The 9,925-nt window shown below is 39.6% G+C and overlaps 1 non-coding gene across 1 annotated transcript; it reads left to right on the top strand.

The window, feature by feature from the left end:
• Nucleotides 1-3,818: 3,818 nt before the first annotated feature.
• On the top strand, nucleotides 3,819-3,890 carry TRNAC-GCA. Its single transcript has one exon. It is a non-coding gene; the product is annotated as a tRNA-Cys (tRNA).
• The last annotated feature ends 6,035 nt before the right edge of the window (nucleotides 3,891-9,925 follow it).

Here is a 9,925-nt window from a genome sequence, read left to right on the forward strand (position 1 = left end):
AAATTAATTAAACCCACCCAAGCCCTTATTAACGCAATGAGGGATGCTCAACAGGGGAAGATCAAGTTCAACAGAGAGAACGACGCGCTGACAAAAGCCCTCGGGAATCCTGAACACGGAGGACGTGTACGAGGCATGGGGCACATTCCGTGGAAAATAGGGTTCCCCCAGAACGATGACCCGTACGGTTACAGAAGCCGTAAGAGAAAGATGGATCGGGAAGCAGATGTTGTGGCGCGGTTGGCATCGGAAATGGATGTGATGAAGAAAACCATGAGTGTACTAGTAGCCGAAAGAGATGCAGCTCGGGTGCAGCATGAAGATCATCCAGCGGATCTCGGAAGCCAGCAGCGGAGAAGCAGCGTGGCTTCCACGGAGGCCCCACCGGCTGGTGCAGATGCACCGACGATCGAAATTACTGCACCGGAGCCTCTGGTGGTCCAAATTACTGCACCAGAGCCTCTGGTGGTCGAAATTACTTCACCGGAGCCTCCTCGCTACCCCGTGGACGATATAAAGGAGATGAAAGAATGTCATCTGTATTATCCTATCGGGAACATGTCCATGAAGGTAGCCATCGGCAGTGCTTTACCATGTTTACCTGGAGCACTCCACCACAACAACCCCATTCAAGATGGCTATGCTCGTGTCACGGTGGAGGACATAGTCCAAGGGTTTGAGGACCTGGAGATTGACATTGCTACACCTGAAGGGGAGAAAAGACTTGGAGATGTCAAGCGCCATTTCATTCTATGGCAAAAGAATTTTATCAAGTTTCCAGGCGAGGCGCCAAGGACAACAAGTCCACCCCCCTACGGTGGTGGTGGTGGCGGTGGCGGCGGCGGTGGTGGTGGTGGTGGTGGCGGTTCACCTACACCTCCGTCACGTCAGCCGACGCCGCCCCCCAGTCCACAACGTCCGGCGGGTGATCAGCCGCCGCCCCCCAGTCCTCGTCCGGCGGGTGATCAGACGCCGCCCCCCAATCCACCTCCGGCAAAGAAGCAGAAGCAGTCCTGGATTATTAACCCGGACCCTTATGTACCTAAGACCACAAAGGTACCGGAGCCATCACTGAAGCCTCTCCCCACAAGGCCTTGGGAACGTAGTGCCGAGGAAGTCGACGCGGCCGCGGCTGCTGATTTGGAGAAATGGAAGGCGGACTGCAAGAAGAAAAGAGAGCCCGAGCCCAAGCCAGTATTTTCTGATGAGCAAAAGAAGTGGGCTAAGTCATTTTTGAGCACACCGTCCTAAGCCGCGAAGAATCTGCCTAACGACTATGCACGTGAACTTCGCAGGCAGGCACTCATGTTCAAGGAGAACAAAGAGCGGGAGAAGGCCGAAAGTAAAAAAAGCGGGAAACAAGTTGCCCAGCTCGGGGAACAAAGTAAACAATCGATTGCCCCGCTTATAGTGGAAGCCTTCTGTCCGGATGCCCCCGAGATCATACAAGCTGCGGCAGCACAGGGATTGACTGTAACGAGTGCCAGAGAACAAGCGGCCAACTTAGGTATTACTCTTCGTGAACTGTTAGGCCTTGATGAGGCGCCAGTGAAGGAGGTAGTAATTACATATGTCAAGAATGGGCCTCTCGTCGAGCCTGCGCAGGAAAAGGATCTACCTCCACAAATGAAAGGTCTGCTGAAATGGTACAAGGATTACATAAAAAATAAAAACGCCAAAGAATATATTTATGCGGAAGTTAGACATGAGCATCACTTCAAACATTACTATGTACAAATTGAACTGAGTGAATTGTTCCAGCTTTTCAATCTGCGCGAGCTCGATAAATCTATCATCAGTTGCTACGTTCTGTAAGTGATTTATTAATTTCTACCCCATCTCGTTCATATTGCCTGCACTATATATATGTCCTAACTATATTGTTGTGTCCGCTATTATACATGCAGAATGAAGATTAAGGAATGCAGAGTAAGGAACATCCATGATGTTGGGTTCATTGACCAACACATCGTTAATGGACATGTGTTGGAGCGTTACCCCGCCGACGTGGAGGCAGACATGTGGCAGTTTCTTACAAAGCAGGAACTCAAAAGTGATATTCTATTTCCTTACCATTTTGAGTGAGTGTTTCTGTCTTGAGCACATTCTCTTTTGTTTACTCCATGCATGGTATGTGGCCGGCTAATCGATGAGTTATGCATGACGTACTGTGCATGTATCGTGTCCGCAGGTTCCACTGGATTCTGCTAGTAATTAAAGTTAACACCTCAGAATGTCTCGTCCACGACTCTGTGAATATGGATCCAAAGCTTTGGGGCGGCATGAGAAGAATGCTGCAGAAGTAATTATTTTCATTCATTTGCGCTCTATATCGATCGGCCTATTTCGTTCATTTCCTAATATCAAGTAACTAATTAATAACTCTCTTGTTCATTTAATTTTCTTTGCCTCGTAGGGTTTGGAGACGGTTCGTAGATACAAAGGTCGGTGAATTCAAAGAAGAGCTAGAATTCAAAATGTTAAAGGCTAAGAATGCTGGGGATATTCAGCCACCGGAGACCAATCTATGTGGATACTATGTCTGTGAGATGATCCGGAGATACACCTCTGAGCGGGTTCCGAGTGATACCAATGCTCAGAGGAATAACCTCCGGTGGATGCTTAGTCCAGAAGCTCACTTCCGACCACTTCAAGAGGAACTAGCTGGATGGTTCAGCAGGGAAGTCCTCCATCCTAAAGGAGAACACTATTACGAGGACGTAGAACTTTATATGCATTAAATCATGTATGGAAACTTGTTCAAAATTGTATATGGTCATCCGATGATATTGAATATATATTGTATATTCCTCTTGAATTCTTTTTGGTTCTAATTTCAAATTTATTTGAAATTGTACATTCATATGCATGTATGTAGTACCGTAGAATATATGAAACTCCTTCAAAATTAAAATAAAGCACAAAAGAAATAAAACAATACAAATTAAACAGAAAACAGGTTTAAGGGGGGGGGGGCTAAAACCCTAAACCTGCGGCGGCCTTTAGTCGCGATTGGCCAGAAGAACCGCGACTAAAGGTCCTCCGCCCCGACGGCCACCTGGCGCCCACGTGGACGGGCCTTTAGTCGCGGTTCTTAAGCAACCGCGACTAAAGGGGGGGGCCTTTAGTCGCGCCCGTTCGGTCGCGGTTGCGCAACCGCGACTAATGGCAGTTGCGAACCGCGAACCGCTCCCTTCGTTCCAAATTACTTGTCGTAAGTATGGATGTATCTAGATGTATTTTAGTTCTAGATACATTCATTTCTGCGACGAGTAATTTGAAACGGAGGGAGTAGAAGGGAGAGAATGGAGAAACTTTCTGAGATCACGACAAGACTCCTCCCTAGGTTCGTTCCAACCACAAGACCGGCTTCTACATACTCTTCTGGGTTGCCAATGTGCGATCGAGTTTGAATGCATGGAATCTCTCTCTTGCAATGGGTAAAACGTGAAGGCCTACACGTCTTGGGGAGAACTACTCCTACCAAGAATGATTAGCTGATTTCCAGTTGCTTTACTCAGAAATGGAAATGGAATGGACCGGGAACACTCACCTGGTCCGCTGATCACCCGGCGAATCGACAGAGCTGCCCCTTTGTCAAAACCAGAGAGTGACATGGCTGAGAATTAATATCTCTCCAGAGTCGAGAAAGTGAGACATGATTAAGGATCTTTGCGCGGATTAGTTAGATAGGACCGACTAACCATTCAATTGAGGAAGAGAATGTTGGGCAGATGTACCAACAGTTTGCTGGTGCTCGAATGTGTTTGTGCACACCCGCTACTTAAGGGACTAATTAAATTAATAATGGCATCAATGGGTCCATAGCTCAGTGGTAGAGCAATTGACTGCAGATCAATAGGTCACCGGTTCGAACCCGGTTGGGCCCTTTTCTCCTTTTTTTTGGCGGAAACTCTTCTGTCTTGTTGGGATTTTTTATTTATTGTTCCTTTTTTCATAAAAATACATCAGTGACAACCAACTGGATAAACAGTGGAGTAAAATCTAAAAATAGCATTTTTTTTTCATTCCGAACGCCAGGGTATTCTATTCCAAAGCTTCCCTTTCATTCCGAGTGGTCGCGGCAATTAAAGATGAGGTGAAGACGTGGGTGATCGCCGGGACTAAATTATTAGGCAATTTAATTTTGGGAGAGTAGCCTTTTTAATTGAACTGTGTGGTCCTGTAACCTGAAAAATATTGTATTACCCTTTTTATTTAATGTGATGAGGCAAAGATTTTTGCCTCCGTTTCAAAAAATTAGATCCGTCGTAAGGAAACGACAAAAGTGACCTCGCTCACATCCGCTATGATCATGTTGCCATCCAAGGATGAAAACCCACCGGCTATTTCTTTTCAAGTTCGTGTTTCAAAATTGAGATTAAACGATATGTAAAGGTTGGAAACTTATGTTGTCGGCATCACAGAGAAAGGCAAGCATGCAGAACAACTCCTTTGGGTTGGGTGCACTATAGGGCTAGTTTGTGGAGGTTCAACATCCACACAGCGTATACAGGTTGGCCTTCATTAACGGACTGGTAAGAAGACTTACTCTTGTTTTCTTTGTTGCTTGCGAGAAGCTGCCCCTCTTAGTATGAACGGGTGGTTGTGAGGTATTGGTTGGTATATCAACTCTTTTGGATGCATTTATACGTTTTCTAACTAGAACTTCGGTCTCTTGAGTACGTATATCTGAGGCGGATATGTCCTGGACATTCCAATTAATTTAATGGTGGGAAATGAACATTTTTTCTTCTAAAAATCGTAAACATGTTTATATGCGTGAACACTTTTGAAAATTACATGACTATTTTTAAAGGGTGAACACTTCAAAATGACACACATTTTTTAAACAATAAATGAAATTCTCTTTCAACGCATGAACACTTTCCAACCTTATATGAATAAAAATTAGTAAAAATAATTCTGTGTAAAATTTAATTTACATGAATTTTTTAAAGATATTAGTAGTTTTTTAAAAATATTCATAAATTAGAAAAAAAATGACCACGAATTTTAAAATTATTAAAGAATATATATGACCAAACCACATCGGTCCACCACACCATTCTGTGTATCTGCTTGACTATCCGCTGCAATAAGCGTCACCGCTATATATCTCCTACTACGATGCTATCTTCTGTCTCACCTCAAGGATTTCCCCGTCGAGGCACTAGGCGGCTCAATATGGGTTCCTGTGGGAGTGTTTTTTGGCGCTTTTTCATCACTTTTTTTTGTGTTTCATGTGTTGGCTTTTATCGGTTATTCTTGTTGGTTTTTAACTTTTTTGTGTTTCCTTAGTTGTTTTTTTGGTTTTTAACTTTTTTTATTTTCCTCCTTTTCTTTCTTTTAAATTTCGTTTTCTATCTTGGTTTTCAACGGTTTTCTTATGGTTTTGATTTATGAGATCTCAACTCTTTTCTTTGGGTTTTTATACACATTGTACATTTTTCATTAACATAAAGAACATTTTATATACATGATTAAGATTTTTCTAATATCTGTCTTGATGTCTCCTTTTTTAATACACATTGTATATTTTCATAAGCATCAGAACACGTTTTTTATACATGATTAATTTATTTTAAATGCATATTTTTTAACATTATTCTGAAAATGTGTTACTCATTTTTCAAATACACGTTAAAACATGTATTGAATGGTAGGAACCTCTTTCAACTACACAAATATTTAAATGTCATGAACATATTTTTGAAACAAGTGAACATTTTTTGTAAATGCAACATATTGTCTTTAAATGCTACGACATAATATTTTAAATTACATGAATATTTTCTACATTCAACCAATATTTTTTAATGACGTACATTTGTTTGTAATGTGTGAACATTTTTTAAATGTCACAAACAATTTCTATTGCTATCAACATTTTATATAATTTATGCTAACAAATATTCTACACCATGTTAATTTTTTTAATTTATTTTTTGATTTTTTATGTAAAATTATTGTTTATTATGTATTTTCGAAATATGAATAAATGATAAAATGAACATGCAGGTATCTACTTGGGCTGCCCAATAGAACGCTCGGTGTGGGTGACACTTCCTTCCATCTAGCCTCATGCGAGATATAGGTACTACCAAGTATGTGCAGCACTTTATTATTCTTATTATTTTTTGAGGCAAAGTATTTGTGTGTGTGTGTGTGTGTGTGTGTGTGTAGAGGCATGTTAGCTTGGGCTCACCTGGATCCAGTCTCATCCCCAACCAACTTCAGAAACGACGGTCCATATTTGAACGAAAATGAAGGGTGTGACGATGTCTCGCTTGACCGAGACAGAGCCACATCTCGCCTCAAGGGGATCGAGAATGGACTGGTCCGCTTGGCTCCTGAAGCGCGAGACTTTTATCGTTTGAATCGGTTTTCTTCTTCTCTGCTTCTTTTCTGGTTGCTCCACTTCTTCTTTTGCTTCTACTTTGGCTTCTTCTATTATTTCAATATCCTATATGCTTCTTCCTTGCTTCTTATTCCCATTCTGCTTTCTTTTTTTTTGCAATGCTTGCTTGTCAGCAAATGTTGTTTGGTCAAAACAAAAATGTTGATTGGTCAAAACAAAAATGTTGATTTGGTATTAAGAAATGTATGTGTAATACTTAAAGAATGTACATCAATTAATTTAGGTGGAAACATGGTACATTAAAAATGGTTTTCAAGCCTTCGGGAAAAGTGTGGGCCATGTGTTTGAAATAAGTATTTCAAAAATGGATATGATATATCCAAATAAGAAAATGTACACCCAGTGATAAGAAAATGATCATTGCTCAAAGGAAAAATGTTGATTTGGTAGTTCAAAAATGTATGTGCAAGATACATGAAATTAACAAAAGGTGGGGAAAAGGTACATTTGTTAAATGTATTTATCTTTGGAAAAAGTGTTCAGAATATATTTCAAAATGTTTCGGAAAGCCTTTATAAAAGACAAGGAATGTACATTAAAAATGTTTAACTTTTGGAGAAGTGTTGGTATTGTGTTTTAAATATGTACTTGAAAATGCCTATGATGTATCAAAATGAGAAAATGTACACCTACTCAGCACTGAATAAGTATTTTCCTTGCAGTTTTGGATAAGTTTCTAAAACATGTTTGACACTTTCTCAGAGTTATCAGAATGGTAGTGTTTATTTTTTGAGTATTTTTCATTTTTTTTCTTGGCCTTTCATTTTTGGGTCAATTTGGACAAAAGAAATAAGGTTATAATTAGTATGTTCCTTGTAATTTTTAATCCATTTGTCAAAAAAGTTCGATCCTTTTCCAGAATGATCAACATAGTAGTGTTAATGTTTGAGAATTGTTTCAATTTTTATGGGCACTTTCATTTTTGGGTCAAAATATGACCCCCCCCCCCAAAAAAAATCCTGAATTAGTATTTTCATTGTAATGTTTAATCAGTTTTGTCAAAAGAGTACAAAACTTTCCAATTAGCAACTAGTGTTAATGACTTAGAATTATTTGAAAATGTTCTTGCCGTTTTCATTTCTGGGTCAAATTTTGACCAAAAATGGCCCTAAATCAATATTTTCCTTTTTTTATTTTTAAATAGTTTGTCAAAAAATATTCCCAGAATAATCAGCATATGAGAACTCTTCAAACTAGTCAATACCGACTACAAAACTAGTTTGAGGAGAGGAGGATTGAAACTTGTTCGGGTTTTAGAATTAGGACTTGTAATCTATATGGTTTTGAAGTTCAGGGTTAGACTTAAGTGACAACAAAATTGCTAAAAATTGCCTCATTTTCTATTTTGATGGTGAATAACATGTTTGCCATGGCAGCTAAAAATCTGTTATATCCACCTTTTTCTAAACTTGTTATCTGATTAGTAAAAATTTTATCTATATTTGCCGTGAATTAGGAAACAACTTTTCTAAGGTTTTGCCATGATATGTATATTTACCATGTTGTATATATATGTGCCACATGGGTATATATAATTTACATACTATTTAAAAACAATTTCTCATGAGAACAACCTTTTTTCAAAACTTCCCACAATTTAATGTGCATTTCGCCATGGGCGGCATCTACTCCTTGCTGAAAAAGTTTAAAACCATGGAAAATTTCAGAGCCACGGGAAATTTAAGAGCATGTCAAAATTTTGTTGCTCTCATGGAATTGTTTTTACAGACATGGCAGTGTTTTTCCTCTACACCACGGGCAAATTTGTATAAGTTTTTGTTCCGCGCCCATGGAAAATTTACAACAAACAAATTTTCTAATCGAGGCAAATCTAGGATTTTGTAATGTTGTTTAGAGTCTCCATACATGGCAACAATAAATATGTTTTCTAAAAGTTTCACAGCCATTTGTAATATTCACATGTCAAATCTAGGATCTTTTGTTCTCTCATACATTACAACTTTTTGCAAATGTGTAATGCCCACATGTCAATTTTAATTTCAGAGCCATGGCAAATTGTTAGAGCCATGGGGAAGTTTAGAGCATGGCAATTGTTTTTTGCTCACGTGGCAAATTATATTGCTTAACATAGACAAATTTTATAGAAGTGCAAATTGTTAGAGCCGTGGGAAATTTTAGAGCTCAGCAAAATTTTCCTACTCACATGGCAAACTTTTCAGACCCATGGCGATGTCAAATTTTTTTATCAGTTTTGTTATGGTCACATGACAAATCTAGGGGGAAAATGTTTTTCTATATGATGTCAAGTATTTTTTCGGAGCCATTTTGTAATGTCGTGCAAAACCCATCGACTGCCGTCTAAATAAACTAGAAAAAAAACAAGTCCATGCCAACTTAAGAATGTATCGCTTTTAGTCTGGCCACTTGTCCTTTGAATTGCCTAGATCACGTCAACATCTTTCTTTAATGGCAACTTTAATATGCATTCACTGGTTAATATTTGTGTTTGAAGGATTGCAAGTTGTTGCTCTTTTTAGAGCATCTTTTGCCATGTGTTCTGTGTTTCTTTACAACTCATAAATTTGCCATGCGACAATTTAAAATTTTCCAATTGATGCCATGTCGACCGAGTAAGGAACTACAAATTTGCAACGAGAACTTTTACATATTCCCCTAAAATTGGCCATGATTTTTTAGAAAGGAATTTCCCCAAAATTTTGGCATGTGAGCAGAACAAACCTTTTACATTTTCCATGATGCATCTACCAAAATTTATACAATTTGCCATGTTGCCATGTTTTCATGATTGTTGATATACTACTTTTTACACATAGATTACCAAGATTTTTTTAGGTAATTTACATTGTTAGCATTTTTTTTGGCTGTTTTCTTGTAGTTTTTTTTTCCTGTGGTGTACAATGGCAATAAGAAAAAGGTTTGTGTAACTGACATTGTCAGATCCCTAATGGCGTATAAGGAAAATATGAATGGAGTGCGAGGAAAAACGTACTGTACTGAACTAGTACAAGACGCACTGACGCACGTATTCTTCTCCAGGTTCCAATTGCGTATACAAGACAAGACCGATGCATGCGGTTCAACCAAGAACTCTTCTTCTTCTGGCCGGCCGGGGTGTGAGTTGAGTTTGAATAGAAGAAATCCTGGTCTGGGTAATGCATATGCATGCATGTTCGACCAAGAACTCTTCTGCTTATTTTGTCCAAACAAAAAACCTCTTCTGGTTCTGGGCGGTGTCGTGATCGAGTTGGATAGAAACTCTCCTTTTCCGGGTACGTCTCGGAGAAAACCACCGTCCGTCGGTTGATTTCCTGCTCGTTTACTCCGAAACGGAAACGGAATGGACCGGGAGCGCTCACCTGGTCCGCTGATCACCCGGCAAACCGACAGAGCAGAGCCCGCTTTGTCAAACCAGAGAGCGACATGACAAAGAATGTGTGTCCAATTACGTGCTGGTAACACGGGAAATGCGAGATAAAAGACGGGAAAGTGACGTGATTAAGGAAGACCAAGTGACTAACTAAG

Source organism: Triticum dicoccoides, chromosome 6A (genome assembly GCF_002162155.2).
Source record: "Triticum dicoccoides isolate Atlit2015 ecotype Zavitan chromosome 6A, WEW_v2.0, whole genome shotgun sequence".
Taxonomy (NCBI): Eukaryota; Viridiplantae; Streptophyta; class Magnoliopsida; order Poales; family Poaceae; genus Triticum; species Triticum dicoccoides.